General features: G+C 37.8%; 1 long non-coding RNA gene across 2 annotated transcripts in view; it reads left to right on the top strand.

Annotated features, from left to right (window-relative positions):
- Window positions 1–21: 21 nt before the first annotated feature.
- LOC128077190 (uncharacterized) overlaps window positions 22–17,050 on the top strand; it is a 382,865-nt gene continuing 365,836 nt past the window's right edge. For both annotated transcript variants that reach the window (XR_008204871.1, XR_008204874.1), the window contains exons 1-2: window positions 22–138; window positions 4,264–4,312. This is a non-coding gene — a long non-coding RNA (uncharacterized LOC128077190). The remainder of the gene's footprint in view (window positions 139–4,263; window positions 4,313–17,050) is intronic.

The following is a 17,050-nucleotide window of genomic DNA, read 5'->3' as shown; positions in this document are numbered from 1 at the left end:
GGCTTTCTCAGTAGGCGGCCGGGCGGGAGGGGTTGCGGTGGTTCGCGCTCTTTGTCAGCGCGTGCGCGAAGCGGCATGAAGCCTTCTGGGCGTTCCGAGCGAGGCGCTGCATTTCCGCGTGTCGTTCTTATCCCAGAGGTAACGCCTAAAGGCTGTGAGAAAGTCCTGCAGCCGTTGAGTTCTCACCCATGGCAAATGGGAGTGGGTTCAGGTTGAGTACCAAAGCACGTGCGGGCAGCGGCGAGCTGCTCCGCGTTTTGTTCTCATGTTGAAGGTGATGCAGAGGCGGGAAAAAAAGCGCAGAAATGTCCCTTGATGAGCTGTGCTCACACGTGCTCTGTCACAGCACCGGGCTCTGATTTGGGACGCTCATCTTTAGAGGTTTAACCTTTAGCCTATATTTCCTCGAGAGAAAGAAAAAAAAAAAATAAGGAAAAAAGTAAGGTATTACAGCCTGTCATAATGCTACTAGAATGAATTTCTTTAATGTGGAGAGATACGTTCAATAGGTTTGGAAATGTTCTCACCACAGCTGTGCACCGAAGTTGAAAAAAAGCGTTCCGAGCACGGGCTGTATTTTAATCTGTAAGGAGAGGCGACTGCCTGCAAAGTAACCCTGCTGCGTGTCTCAGTAGCCTCTGCCTCATCTTTGTGCTGTGGCTAAGCCCATTTGCTTCTTATCTCCCTTTCTTCTCCCCAAACATATTGCACGTTTTTTTTTTCTTCCCAAATGAAAATCTTAATATAGGTGTCATTTACATTGGTTGTTCTTTTGCCCTTGAGCACCATAAAACAAACAACAGCGCTGGCTGAATACGTGGCACAAAATACTTGTTAATTACGAAGATTTTTGTTGTGTTATTCTGGAACTGCCTCAGTTTGAGGCATGCCTGCATTAGTCTGATTGCTGTTCGTTTTCCACTTTGTGTCAGACAGGGAGCTGTTTGTTTTGCAGCCTGATCTGGTTGTACAGCCACAGGTAGATCACATCTGAATTCTGCATTCATGATTGTCCTCCCCTACAGATAATCAATTAGTATGCAGTGTAGTCATTTTATTTATTGTGCTCACTGTGCTGGCATAAAGGACAAACTAAGAGATGCTTAGGGGTGGAATACCACACCTGTGAGGGCAGCCTAAGAGACCTGGGGCTGCTCAGGCTGGAAAAGAGAAGGCTGTGAGGTGACCTGATAGTGGCCTATCATTATCTAAAGGGGAGCTACAGACTCTTTATCAGGGTCTGTGGTGATAGAATAAGGGGAAATGGTTTCAAGATTAAAAAGTGTTGATTTAAATTGGATATATGGAAAAAGTCTTCTACAGTGAGGGTGGTGAGGCACTGGCACAGGATGCCCAGGGATGTGGGGGATGCTCTGTCCCAGCAGACTTTCAAGGCAAGGCTTGATCAGGCCCTGGGCAACCTGATGTAGCTGTGGTGTCCCTGTTGAGTGCAGGGGAGCTGGGCTAGATGGCCTTTAAGGGTCACTTCCAATTCTAAGGATTCTGATTCTGTGATGCTGTGAGGGGGGTTACACATTATAAAAAGATTCACAGTTCCTTATGAAAATTATCCACAAGTATGAGATCTTGGATGAAAAACTGTACTTTTGATTTCAGACAAACAGTCTTATGCTGGCAAGGCATTTTGAGGTTGGTTGTTACCCAGAAGAATATTGCTTCACATTTCAGATTGCACATTAATTCCTTAGGAGAAAATGTACCGTTTAATACACTTGTAACTATTCTGATTGATGTGGTGGCATCATTGTAAGTAATTTCATATTATGTAGCATTATATTATATATTAGAAGCAGCTCTGATTATCCATGCAGATGATTAACATGCTTTTTTTTTCCTAGCAGTTTTTGCAAACGTACTTTCTTTGTAAGCCTAAGGAACAGTAGTTTGCACCTGCTTCAGTATATGTGGGAAAGATTTTTGAATGTTATCTATTTCTGTGGCTGAAATTCTGGTTTCTCATGTCATTTTCATTTATTTGTTTGTTTATTTTCACTTGGCTCTTATGTGGTTTTAGATTGTGGAGTGGATCTTTGAGTACAGAAATCTTACCCCCAAACTTATCTGTCTGTTTTTTAATGTTGTTACACAGAGATTGGAAATGTGACTTCAAAAATGGCTGTGAATTCTGATCTCCTGGATAGTACTGTTAATGGAATTCATTCACCAAACCAGTGATGTTTTTCATACGCCTCTTAAGTAGCAGAAACAAATGAGGTTATTATAAATTAAATGATAGCATTGTGGTGGTAGTTCTGCAAATGTGGTCAGTCTAAATTTATTTAAATTTTGTACATTGAAAAGGAGACAACTGCTATTTTGATAAGAAGGTCTGAGTGCTGCGTAGTAAAATATTCATGTGAGTTTTGGAACAAAAATTTAACATTCAGTTATTTTTTTTCTGGGTTGGAGAAATATGGGGTATTTAAACATGGTTAGGTGTGACATCAACACTTGGCTATTCTGCAAGCAGGGCTGCTCCTCCTCTCCTTCAACTGAAAACAGTTGTTCTCATCTCTGCACGGGTTTAAATTGCTGGACTGAAAAAGACAAGATGATGTGTTAATGTAAATTCTGATAGCATTTTGGCAGTTCTTGTAATCGTAGGCAGCACAGGCTATGTGAATACTCTTTACCTAATTAATTAAAAAATACCTAGAACAAATAACCTGATTATTGACATCAGAATTAGTAGTCTGATTATGCTCTGGTATTTGCTTCATTTCAGAAATTGGTAATAATTCTCTAAATACATATAAAAGTGGTCTATTTACATACATTAATAATACTCCATATACACTCCAGAAACAGCAGTTGTTCTATAAGGCTTTTTCCACTCCAGGCTGTGCCAGCTCACATGTCCAACACCCCAAAGCTCTGGCAGTCCCTGGAGGACTCAGTGGCAGTGTAGTAGCAGTGGTTTGAGATAGTCTTTCACCTTTCTCTTTACGTTTTTTTCCCATGGAAGTCACAGAATGCAGGTAGATATGTAAGTTGCTTGAATTTAGTTTCCTGTGGTTAATAAATGATAGAAGTGAGTTGGAAGTAACATGTGGGTCTGAGACCTAGTTCGCCTGGAGCTAAAGCACACATGCGTGTCTGCTCTCCTGACTGAGCTTTCGTAATCTCCAGCAAACTCCTGGGCAAATAACACCAAACTCCTGCAACCAAACCCGTTAGACACCATCTGTCAGAGACCTTTGGACATTTTCACATGACTTGTATTCCTCAAGAGCTGCATCTCAGGGCTGTGATCCAGGAGAGAGATCAAAACAATTAGCAACGAGCTTGATTAAAAATACTTTCAAACTACTTTCTCTTTGTATATTTTCACTTGGGACCATGAGATTAATGCTTTCTGCGATAAAATATTTATTCCTATGAATATTTCATATATGAGTCAGATATGTAATATGGAAAATAATCCTGCATTTTGGATTGATGTAGAAATTAATACATTTTCTTAAACATTTTTTTCCCAGTTGTTTTGCCCTTCTCTGGGTCCTAATTAAATCTGAATGTATTCAGACTCTCTGTTATTCCATAAACTGCTTTCTCTATTTGTTTTTGTCTCCATTTTTCTCAAAATTTTATTTGTTTTACATCTTCTGTCAAAAATTAAACAAGGTGTGCACCTTTGGAATAATTACGAGGACCAACCAAACAATAAAACATTAAAAGTGAAGGAAAGATGCCTTGTTTAGGTGCCATTTTAACGTGGTTGGCTTTGTAATTTTGTACACGTTTATATTTACTGTCTGAACCTTTGTAATTCTATTTCTAGCACAGTTATGCCCAAGGCACAGTGTAAGGGTGTCGTGCTAAAGTGTCAACAATCACATTTAAGAAGCTTACTTGTAGTAATGCATGCCTAACATAGTCTATGCTGCTTGATTTATATTAGGCTCTAGGGTAAATTTAGGGCTATCTTAAAAGCAATGTACTTTGTTTCTGCTGGATTTTTTTTTCTTTTTTTTGGTGAGCAAACATATTTTCTTTAGATCAAACAGAAAGGTGCATTTGTATTGCTAAGGGGAAAATACCATTCCTCATCAGTTTTAAGCCTACTGTAATAATCACAGCTGAAAACTTGAGGTAAAATGAAAATTAATATGCTGTGTTTGAGATGCTGGTGTATCCTCATGCTTTGCTAAGATATATGTGAAAAATCATCATCGCGTGCAAAAGTGTAAGAAAGACAAGCTTTCTAGAATGAATTTTAATGAGTTCATATTGTCTTTACAGGAGGAAAAGAGCTGAAGATAGAGAGAGAGAAAAATGGAGGACACAGCAGGTAATATCTGCTGTTCTTGAGATGCAAATTCTTAAGAATAGCATGTAATTATTCTTGACCTTTGTGTTCATTCTTTGTTACTAACATTTGAAAAACACTCGTTATCAATAACTGTACTACTAGCAAAATGATTTTATTGGGTATGTTTTATTAAGGGGAGGAGCTGCAGGTGAGTTTCTTGCTTGCCTATGTAGCTGTGCAAGAGAGTAAGGCAGGGAAAATAAATCTTGCTCTTTCGTTGACTGCAATGCAGATCTGGCTCTGGGAGGGGTTTTCAGATCTGCATGGCTCAAGCACATGGTCAGCGTGCAGCCAATAGTTCGCCTTACATCTGGCAGTGGGTCTGCGTGGCTCAAAATGGCTGACTGTGCCTGCTGAACGTGACAACATCTAACTTCTTGCTCTAAATCGAATTTGCACTCATTTGGGCTGTGATTTATGTATCAAATGTAGTGCTAGCTGTTTATTTGGTGTATGCAGTAGCTACCCTTACTTCTGTTTTGCCAAGGACTGTCGCTGACAGGTTTTTTTTGGTCCGTTTTATGCTTGTTTTAACAACAGCTACATAAAGGATTCCTTTCCTGCACTAATTCTCTCAGCTATGCTTAAGGTGCTAGGACTGTGCTTGCTCAGGGCATAGAATATTTCAGCCTGGCTACATGTTGTACTCCATTTTGAATTATTATGTTCTCCAGGAATTCAGATATTTGAAGAGATGTTGAATTGATTTTCCTTTTTTGACAGTTATTTTCTGTTCCTACAGCAAGAATTATTTTTATTTGAGATTTTTAGGTTACTGCAATGAAAGAATGTGTACAGTTCTCAGCATATAGATGGCATGAGACATACGTGGATAATGTTAGGTCTTCCAAAAGCTGACCAAATACATTTCAATTCCAAGGTGTAATAGCACACGTGCAACGGTTTGCATTTGGAACTCCAAGTCTTATCTATTTTAAAAAATATTTCTAAAGTCTACATAGTTATTTAAATGTGTTAATAAGAGGATGATAATGTAAGAAGGTTATGCAGGAGATTTGAATGTAAGGTTGACTAGCTAATACATTAAAAAAAGTTATTCATTTTTAAGACTGTAACTTTAAGTGATGTTGTGTAAGCAAAAGCAATTCACTTTCATTTTAAATGGAATTGGAATTAATTTTAATTGCTGACATTTTGCTTCTGGAGGACTGACAGACAATTGTTATTTGTAGAGTGTCATTTGACTTCTCTGAAAACTATCACTCCTCTGGAAAGGTCCTATACACATTTAGCATCTTTCTAACATCAGCAACCATGTTGCAGTTGTTAGCAGGTAAAAGTCTGTATTACCCAGATGTCAGGGGACTTGGTTACAATATCTTGTACCATCTGTAGTTAAGTTGTAGTTTAGTTTTGTGGTGTTTGAGAGATTTAAAGAAACCATCTAACAACGTCTCCAAAGTATGCAAGAATTCTGGGTGAAGGGTTTAAAGTTATGAAATCAGATTCTTATCTGATGTGTGTTCCGTGGACTTTATGTTGGCTGAGGCTTAGGCTTACAACCAAAGCAGTCCTAAGTAACTTGTGGATATTACCAGTTTTCATATGTGAGCCCCATTTCAGAGGGGGTGCTCAAAACCTGTAGATACATAGATCTATTTATTTCCCTTCTGGAATGAAGCTGAAGAAGTACTACCATGAGCTCTGTGACTTAGGAGTTAGTAGGTTTGTTCAGCAAAGAAAGCTGTACCATTTCAGACACTAGCTGTGGTTGTACCATGACATTTCCAATGGTGAAAGTTTCTTGTAAATTTTGGCGTCTCTCAGTATATAATATTTTATTTAAAACTCAAGAAATGTGCTTGTAATGTAATTATGGATAACGTTCAGCTGGCTCTCTGTAGAACAATTCTGGTGCTGCCATTTTATCTAAGAATTGAGAACTTGGTGAGCTTCCTGTGCAGTCGTGTGCTAACCCTCCAGTACGCCTGTTGCTTTTATTCTCTCACTGTTTGGAAGTTGGCCATAGAAATAATTAAAGTTGCTTCTGTTCTGTAGTCATCTGCCCAAACAGAGGGCTTTTCTGGTTGTTCGTTTGTTTGTTTCTTAAGCTTATCACCCTTCCAAGAGTTTAAGTAGACATGCAATTATACACTACATACTAGTGGACAAGAGGACTTCTTTGTCAGGCCTGGAGCAGAATTGAGCTGAATTACTTCTCTGTGAAGGGTAAATAGGAAAAGGACTATTTAGTATTAAGTTCAGTTTCACTTGGAGTGAGTATGTCCAGACCAGGTGCTGCCAGGTGCTACTGTCTGTTTGATAACTGTCTCATAAACTCAGTTTGTAACATCAGGAATCATGTTTCATTTTTGTCTACCTTACCTATGTTATATTAGTATGCCAGAACAGCATACATTATTAAACATTATGTGTACACCACAAGTGCAGATGTCTCCTCAGACCTTGTTCAGGCCTTCCCGAGATTCTACTGTTCTGCCAAGAGCTCTGTGAATATTGCTGCTCCTGCTGAGGTTCTGCATAGGTCACAATTTAGGTAGGATGGTGAGGAAAGAGGAGGGCATCCGGGCGAGTTTGGGATATCTCCAGAGGAGATCCACTGCCCCTCTGGGCAGCCTGTTCCAGTGCTCTGTAACTCACAAAGTCAAGAAGGTTTTTCTTATGTTCCTATGGACCTTTTAACATTCCAGTTTGTGTCTGATGTCCCTCATTCTGTTGCTGGGTGCTGCTGAGAAGAGCCTGGTCCCATCCGCTTGGCTCCTGTGATTTTGATATTTATAAGCATGATGATCCCTTCTCAGTTTTCTCTTCTCCAGGTTGAACAGTCTCTGAATACCTTACCTTTCTTTTAAATTTATTTTTTTCAATTTGCTGTTCTTCTTAATAATCATGTATAGCAGAGGAAAATCTGTTAACAAAAATATATATATGTATATAAAAAGAATGGGCTTGATGAATTTAATAGGGGGATATCACAGAAAGAAACAAGCTTCTCTGTTTTCTTTCCATATGAGTGCTTAATGAATTTCAGACTCCAGACTTTATTACAATTGTATTTACAACTGATAATAATTCAAGTGAAATTAGTCAATTTAGAGCACATGACATAAGAATAACATCAGAATAAACTCTCTGAGTTCATATACACTATATCACCTATATTTAAATACTCAACAACTTTTCCACAAAAGCTTACGTCTGATACACCAGTTTCAGAGCAACAGTATTCCACCATCTGATGGTGTTTTATTTCCAAGTTTTCTTTTGGAGCTCTCAATAGATGTTTTCTATTATTATTACTTTTTTTTTTTTTTTTCTTTTAACTCATGGATAAGCTGCAACCCAGTTCTTTTTGTAGCTTACCTTTATTTCCAATTTTTGATTGTATCTTCAATTTTTATTACTATGCTCTTTATCTTGGCTTTTTTTAACGTTCTCAAAAATTGTATTAAATTGATGATAGTTTTATTTTTGTACTTACTACGTGTATTTTTCTCCATTTTCTACTTTTGATTTTAAATTCAGATGGTCAACATAGCTCTGAGTAAGTTTAATTAGATGTTGAAGACTAGTAAATATAAGGAATATGTTTTACTTGCAATACCACATCAGTATTTTGCTCTGCAGTCTGAATCTGGAACTTTAATAATTGCATGCAAATTTATGATCTTTGCAAAGCATTCTGTTCCCATTAGTTCTTGGTAAAGGAGAAGTCCTTTCCAAAACGGACTGGACGACTAAGATCCACATTCCCACAGACTGGTTGATCTAAGCTAAAATTTCCGATTCCATAATCATCATGCTAGTAATTTAATGTATCAATTCCACTGCAGAATTAAATATTCTCAGCCATAAATGCAGTCCTATTTGTTGAGATTGTCTATTAATTCAAAAAGTGACAAAAATTAGTTGATGTCATGTTGTTTTTTTTTACATTACATTCCTAAATCCCATCATGTTTCGCTTCATTTCAACAGTGACTTAATGGACTTGCAAGTTGTTAAGAACACCGTTTGTCTTTTACTAATAAGGGTGATGGTAAATCCTAGTCTGTCAATTTATGTATGGTGCATGATATTTAAAGCCGTTTCCTCATACTTAGATTAAATAATTAAATAGATTGATCTTATTTGTTTTGGCAAACACCACAGGTATGCTAGATCTATGTTATGCTACATAATTCCTCTATTTCTTTGGGAAGAGTCAGGTTTGGGAATATCAAGCCCCAAGGCCTTTTGCAAAGTAAAGGGAAGAATTAAGTACTGTTGACTTCATGACAGCATTTGAAAGAATGTTAGTATCTTGAGTATAAACTTTTGCACTTGTAGTACTAAAACTCTCATCTAACTTAGAAGCTGGTTGGATGTGAAGTTGTGAGATAGGTCAATTACTAGACTTTATAAATATACTGGCTCTGAAGAAAGGGTTTCTAAATTCCTGAAATGGGGACAAACCTGGCTTAAGTTAAACGCAACACATTTGTCAAATGAACTTTGGGTGGTGACATACACGTTAGTTTTATTCCCAGACAGCTTTGTATACAATTTAAAGCAGTGAGAATTACTGGTGTTACGAAGCCTGGTCTAGAGCTGTGAATTACTTTTTTTTTTTTTTTTTTTTTTGTCTTCTTCACCATTCCACATATAAATACTGAGAAGCTTGGCATAAAGAACGCAGCCTGAGGCATACCCCATAAAACATACAATGCAATTAAATGAGCAATTTCTACTGGAAATAAAATGGGTATGTTGAGTGGAATATGAATTAAGCCAAGCAGGAACAGAGTCAGACAAGCTTTGATAGTACTCCAGGCTTTTCAAAAGAACCCCCAGGGTCAGAGGTGCCAAATGCAGCTGACGGGTCAAGGCCAATCAGTAAAGAAAGATAACTGCAGTTTGCAATGAAAAGCAGGTCGTTCCAAATTTTGATTAATGCAGTCTCAGTGCTGTGGTGTCCACCTGAGTGGGTTAGCAAAATAAAGACAGATAGCAGTGGATTAACTCTAACAGTTTATTATTCTGCAGCCATTACAAGCTTCTTTGCTGCTTTCACTAAGACTAGTTTTTCTCCAATTTATGATCCTCCATCTCACATCGTCTGTCCTGAATTTTGCAGAGTTGCCACAGTTGTGAGGGGCTGCCTTGTTGACCATGTGCAGGACTACCAAACTGACCTCAAAATAACTTTGGAACAAGGCAAGTCCACCGTGTTCTTATTGTTACGATTAGTTGACGTTGTCGATGTCGATTTATTCTGTGGAGCGCACAGCAAAAAGGCGTCCTCTCCCATGGCTGTGTGAAAACAGAAGAGGCAACTAATGTGATATTTATTGATAGTCTTTGTCACACCAAGCAAAGACTGCAAGCCTTTTGTTGAGAAGGGAACTTTGCAAATGTCGCTTGCCCGCAGCAGGGATCTGATAGATCTAGATACAGCAAAGAGGCCTATTGTCACCTAAACTTTGCTCTTAAAAAAGAACCACGTGATCCCAAGCTGTGTTCCTTAGATGGCATTTTCTGAAGTAGAAGAGAGATGAGTATGGTGTCAGTTATTCCATTCTGTTCTAAAGTAAGATTAGCCAAGAAGCCTTCATATGCGCACTGGCCAATATGGGATTGAAGTAGTGCTTTATCAGTGAAGGATAAAATTCACTAACAAATATGAAACTACTCCAAGAGATTTAAAATTTGTTTTGTTTTCTTTCTACATAACTGTGAGTAGCTTTTATTCTGTGGATTTTCTGTTGTTGTTTGTTTTGTGGTTAAAGAAGAAAACTATCTAATAGGAATGGGTAGAGAGCTATCAGCTAGATATCTAGAGAATCAACTGCAGCAGTATTTGTATCACCACTGTTCAGAATGTGCCTCATAACGTCTCTGGTTGTATGGAAGATTAAAAAAAAAAAAGAGATGTAACTTTCTGAGCTATGCTGTTTAATGTTGCCAGTGCCAGAACATCAGGGCTTTCCTGAGGTAATTGCCTTTACGGACATAGAAATCTTGTTTCTATGTTCCAGCTTTCACTGTGGCTTTAGTTGAATAGCTGCAGAGAATCTGCCCTGTGATAGGAGAAAACTTTATTTTTATGGAGGATTTTCTTACACACTAGAAGTGTTTCAGTGTCTATTCATACCACAGCTGACAGCTCAGCCACAAATATGATGTATTTATACATCAGCAGTGCTTTGCTGTTGGTATTATGTGAGCATTTATGGGTTTATTTCTGTGGTGTATAAATAAATATAAAATTCATAGACAGTTGGAAACAGTTTAGTCTCTTCTAAGGCTGAGCAGCAGATGACTTGCTAACTCCTGTGTTGTGAACTTTGTGCGCCTCTGGATTTGGGGTGCGTGTGCCATGCGTGTGTCGGATCCGTCCGTAGGGACCACCTTGGAAGAGTCAGAGTAGAATGCAGCAGTGTAGTCTGTTGCAATGTCAGGGCCGCAGCTGTGGGGGAATGGAAACCTCATACTTGCTTCCTAGGGCATCTGTGTCCTGCCAGCAGTCTGATCTGAGAGAAGGAAGCCGGTAAAGACAGACTATATGCTATTAATTAGCTGGTGCACTTGAGCAGTTTCTCTAGGAAAAAAACCTGAGACGTCCTCTGAGTTTATTTAGGATTAAAAATCCCAGTGACGTGGGCAGTTTACTGGGGTCCATCCACTTCATAATCCAACATATTGACCTCTGTGTCATCACTGACCTCCCTACCAAGAACAGAAATATCAGATTCTTCCATTTGTGCACAGTACTGTTTATTTTTATTTAATAAAAGCAAGCCCCAAGTCTGTTAACTATTATCCATTTTCCTTTGCAGAAGATATATCTTACCAGTCATCACTTAGAATATCGCTTTCAAGCTCATTTTAGTTTATAGCTCCAAATATTCCTCATTTGCTTTGAATAATTGTTTTCTGTTGAAAATTATGTAGTTGGCTTGTTAATTAGTAAGATATAAACGGGATGCATCACTACATTTTTAAAGCTGTGGTGCCAGCTAGTGGTGAGAGATGACAGAATCTCCAGCTTGACATTTCTGTAAGCGTACAGTATATTTTTATCTGCATCATGATAATGTGACATTAAATTTTATTTCTTAGTTACCACTACTTTGTGACTAAAAAAAAAAAAGGCAAAATAAAATCAGCAGCTGCTATCCTTTTCTAGTTGGATTTTAATTGGGTATTGTTTATTTGAAACCTTCCTGCCATTAGTGATGGAATAATTACATCATTCATCACACCGTTTGCCAGTAAAGTTTCTTAGTCTATAATTTCTCATTTGTGAGCATCAGTTCTTATGTGTTAAGGACCTGCAGGTGCTGCTTTACCTTGCTAGACTCCTGATTAGAAAACAAACATACGTGCAGTAAGGGACCAGCTGTGAGCAGCAAAAAGATGCGTAGGCAGTCCCTGCAATTGATTCACTTGAAAACACCAAGGAGAGCTCCAGTGTGACCAATACAGGGTAAAACTCTTCATTGATTATACTTACTTGTAACTGATGCAGCTCATTAAGGTGAAAGTCCTATGTTATTAACATGTAAAGAAAGTTCAAGCAATTCATTTTTCTGTACTCAAATGAGCTCACAACACAAAAGGAAAACAAGCAAGCCTTAAGAACGTTTGTACAGAAATTGAAAATATATATGTATTTTTAATGTTTTTTTGAACAAAGATCATTGACAGGTCATCTTTCCTAGTTTAATTGAGGTTGTGGCAGGTTCTTGAATGCTAATAAATAAAACGCAAAGATGAAGCACTTCTTTCATTAAATAGTGGGAGCTGTTTATAACTATTACTTACTGCTAAAATCAATTATTATTACTAATACTCTACAAGTAATTTATAACCAAAGGCACACTGAAGGTTGTAAAGCAGAACTTTTCTTTTTAAATGTCAGACATAGCCATGAAGGTCAGCTGTTGTGAATAAGGACACCTCAGATGAACACAGCTGAACGCACTTGTAATAATGTTTGTGAAGACAGATCTAGCGTTAGTGACAGCTGCAGGCAGTAAGCAGAGCTGCCACAGCCTCACTTCCTCTCTAAGTTGTATCCCTACAGTGGTGTGAAAATACAGCATTGTATTCAACCAAGGAATCTGAAGAAAACAGAATGATTTTTGTAGCAGATTTAATCAACTGATGTAAGCATGCAGGAAATTTATTTGAAGTACGCAGAAATATTAACCAATGCAGGGAATAGTCTTCTGTTGTTAAAATAAAAGATGTGAAAGGATCTCAGGGAGCCACTGTGAATGTCTGTTTACTTCTATGTAGCCAGCTGAAATGTACCATCACAATTTCATCATACACTTCTTTTTGGGCCACGTTCCATAGACAGTACGTTTCTAACTGATGTGCGCTTTTTCTTAATGCATGCACCTAATTTTTTACTTCAATGTAATGCCTAGATTTGGGGCGTTCTGTAGGTTGGCACAGCCTCTTGGGAGCTACAGAACTGTTGATTCCATAAGGTTTTAGTTCTTCAGAGAACTTATGAGTTGTCCAGTTGGGATAGTTCTTGGGTAGTAGATGTGCACTTTGATGCCTTGGTAACTTAGAGACCAACAAGGGGCATTTTCCAGCTTTTTTTTTTTTTTTTTTTTTACTTTTGGTGCTTTAAATTAGATAATTATCCATAAATGTTGTATTATTATGTAATTAGAGTGCCATATTTATGTTGCAATTTCTTTCTTTTACTTAAAGCTAATTCCACTGTCATTGAAAACAGAAACGTACTCATATTTTTACTAATTTCTTCACGTCCGATGACGATAATTCCATCAGCACTGAGGTTAATTATTCGAGGTATTTGACCTCCAGACAAAATAATGTGGAGTTCAGAGATCTGAACACAGTGACCAATATTTGTAATGTTGAAGCGTCCATTTGAAGTGTTCCATATGAACCATTTTTAAAGTCTTCAAGTTTGTTTCCTTACGCTTACTTACTGGATTAACAATAAATTTTCCAGTTTAGCTTCTTTGCTTCTGTGGAATGTTTTGTTGTTATAATAGCCCTAAGATAGTATATTTCCACAGTATTCTAAATGATGCAGCCTTTTGCATCTCATAAACCCCTGAAGTTTATGAATGTGTATGTGAAAAATGGTGTAGGTTAAACTCAGTGTACTTAGAAGAATGCAGATTTTTAGCATAAATTTTGATTTAAAAAAAAAAAAAAAAAAAAAGTCCAAATGAAATTCCTTTACATATGCTAGTTTCTTGATGTCTACCCATGTTCTGTTGGGACTGAATTTGTTACCACAGTTGATGAACAGGAAAAAAGATTGGTAGAAATTTTGATCACAGAAGATGTGTGTTTAGAAGGCCTCGTGGCAAAAATGCTTTCCCATTTACAAAAAGCCACCACATTTGAATACCCATCGGCTGAGCTGTCTGCCCTTCCCTAGGAGTGCTGTTACTGGAGCCTGCATGGATCTGTTTGACAGAACATGCAGCTGCCCAGAAGGGGAGATGGCTGCATCTGTCAGGAAGCTGTTACTTTAGCTGACAGAGCTCCTCGTGAACCTCGGCAAAGAGTGACTTCACTTGGGCTAAATGTTGAATGCCTCCTGTTCAGTGCCTCGCTTTTCTCCAAAAGTCAAATCCTGAACTATTTCTATTGGACCCTATGTACACTTTGGAATGTGACCAGTCTGTAACCCTGTTTTACACAATTTACAAAAATAACAAGTTTAAATTAATGCTGGTTGCAACAGGTGTCTCATATGTGGTTACAGTTGAAAGGCTGTCATGGCTTGAACCAGTAATTGAGCACCTGGTGGAAGGGCAGGGCCAACCTGAGGAGCTCAGGTGCATGCAATGCCCCTGAGTGAGTGGAAGGGGTGGAGCCAGGATCTGCCCTCATTTAATGGATGGCAGTGGAGGTGAGGAGGTCTTGCTTCAGATCCCTGTGTGCGTGAGGTCTTCTAAAGGTAAGCAGGTTTTTTGTTGCTTTTTTCCTTTTTCTCTTTGTTTCTGTGTTCATGGTAGCTGCATTTGTGCTTGTCCTCACTTTCTGTAGCTTAGGACTTTGCCACCCTGCTGCCATTGCTCTGCTTTCTGTTGCATTACAGTGCTAGAGTAGTTTACCATATCTTTTACGTGTTATTAGTATCTGAAAATACTGCGCCTCAATAATGCAAGTAATGTGATATAGTGGATTCACTGCATTTTTAATGGTAATTTGTAAAACATTCAATTCAGTGTTGCTTTTATGTTGCTAAATGTAGAAGTCATTTGTGTGGCACTTCTCATCTTACCTTTTTTCATGTTATTTGGTGCTCCCAGCAAGTAATTTCGTCATTGTCTTTAGAAGCGGAGCACTCACAGCAGATGTGTTTCATGCTTAGCTTTGCAGCAGGGCCACCAGAGGGAGCATATGCTGCAGTCTTTTGTGGTACAGATTTTGGGCATTTTTCTTCTATTTTTGCAGAGATGTGTGTTTTCATTTATGTAGTTATACTTATGACAATGCGATCAAATGTTTGTGCTGTGGAATTGCAGCAACTGTGGTGAAAAGCTGAGCTGGCTGTTGTTTTACGATTATGAAATTAACTTTGATTTTTGCCGAGTCTTACATTCATTGCTCTGTGTAATACGAGTAATTCTTTTTGGATTCTGGAGGAGAGAGACTTCCTTCCAAAAAAACCTCTTCATTATAGCCAAGAATACGTTATTTTCTTTAAAGCCTCATAAATCTAAGGACAGGTTAAAATGATCACATGTACATGCAAGGCCAAACCCTCCATCAGTAACAGTACACATTGTGTGGAGTTTGCCTGTGTGAAATAGGTGAGGAGAGATAGTTTCAGTTTTAGTTGGTATTTGAAGGCACATTTTCAATGTATGCGAAGTATACTGTGTGAAAACCTGTTTTTTTGGCTATGCAGACTCTTAAAATGCAAAATAGCTCTGAAATCATTCTCTCGTTCCCTGTTGTTGTGTTTTGGACCCAATCCCAGAGTTGACAGCACTTTTACTAGAGATGTCAGACTAGAAAGGTGGCTTTTGTTTATTTACTTATTTTATAAGAACTTGTGTGTTTAAACAACAGAGTGAATTATGCATTCATCTTGAAAATTATGGTGTTTGTGTCGTGATTTAAACTGAAATACTTTTTTTGTATTTAGCATTATCACACAATGTTCTTGGTTAAGCTGGGCAGGGTTGATTATCATTAAAGTGTTATTTATTTCTATTTTATTAAGCCCCTTTTTACATTCATGTTACAGGTTAATTTATACTTTTATTTCATGCACTACTTGGCTTTACTGATTAATATGCCCCATGGCATTCAATAAAGCCAGGCAGTGGAGGAAATAAGAGTGGTATTAATTTCTAACATTGCTATAAATTTGCCTTAATAAAACCAGCTCAATAACACTGCGGTAGTAATACAATGGGTGCTTCCAAATTGTTAGCAAAGACACAACTGAAAGAACATTTTTTTTTTTTCCCCTTGAATTTAAGAATGCTGGGCTGTCTTTTTACTGATGTTCAAGTCAGACTACCTGTTAAATTGCTCAGTGCTCCTCCTGCACACTGTTCTAAAAAGCAGTATGCTTAAAGGGAAGAGATTGTTTTCCTAGGCAGTCTGTTCAGTAGAGACAGATAAGCCCTTTGGATTATTTAATCCTTTCAAATGTTTTGTGGAGTGTTATGATCACTGTTACTTAACAAGCTGCCTAAAAATAGTTCTTAACATATCAAAGAAAAAAGAGAAAATTCTGGGGTGTAAGGGCAAACAACAAATGAGAAAAATTAGAGTAGTGGATTTACTCCTACGCAGGTAGAGTTGCTGACTGTTAGCTTTGGGTCTTCAAACTATTTATTATTGTGGTAATGTTTTTGCTGTATTTTATTTATTAACAATGACAGCTATATTTTGTTTGGGACTGTGAACTTCTTTTGTGAAATGAAATTCTTAGGAAAGAGCTAGCTATGCCATTCACTCATTCATACCAGCATTCCTTTCTTGCTCAAACTTATGTTGGCTTAACTGAATGTTTTTCTTAGTAAGAGTTTTATTTGACCTCAGTGCAGAGTGAAAGCATGACAAAGAAAGTCAGCATATCTGAACAAAAGTGTATTCCAGCCAAATCCTCAAAACTTGATCTTGGAAGGTGCATGGAAAAGCCCTTAATTGCTCCTGAAGCCAGTGGGATATGAGCCTTCTCTGCACTTTGCTGGGTCAGACCTTTGTAAATCACTCAACACGTTTTACAGGGAATCACCTATGGGGTGAAAGGCAGCAAATGTTTAAAAGGATTAATATAAACATTATATATCAAATAGAACTTATTTTTACATTCAGGCAGCTATGAAAATAATACTGTCATTTTGATAAGTGTATTGGTTAGTTAAAATCAGATAGTCAGCAGACTATATTCTGTCATTTCATTTCCCTAAATAAATACATACATGTATGTAGTCCATAGTCTGAGGATCTACCAATACAGATTTGAATTTTAGGCTTTATGAATAATCTCTAAATAGTTACAAAACCTGTGAAGAAAAGTATTATTACTTTATTTACTGTGGAACTCATGTATGTCCATTTAATTTGCTTATACAGTAATGGTGGAATTTTATTATGGCAAATGACTTCATCGGAGCATTCTGTAATCTTTTAATTGTAAAGCCACAGAAGTTACAAATGGAAATGATCTCTTCACATGTGTTGAGCGCAGGCAGTTCAGGTCGGTGCAACGTGTGGTGTTTTATCT

This window comes from Tympanuchus pallidicinctus, unplaced genomic scaffold, assembly GCF_026119805.1.
Source record: "Tympanuchus pallidicinctus isolate F22 unplaced genomic scaffold, pur_lepc_1.0 scaffold15, whole genome shotgun sequence".
NCBI classification, from domain to species: Eukaryota; Metazoa; Chordata; class Aves; order Galliformes; family Phasianidae; genus Tympanuchus; species Tympanuchus pallidicinctus.
This window is presented reverse-complemented; position numbering and strand designations above follow the sequence as displayed.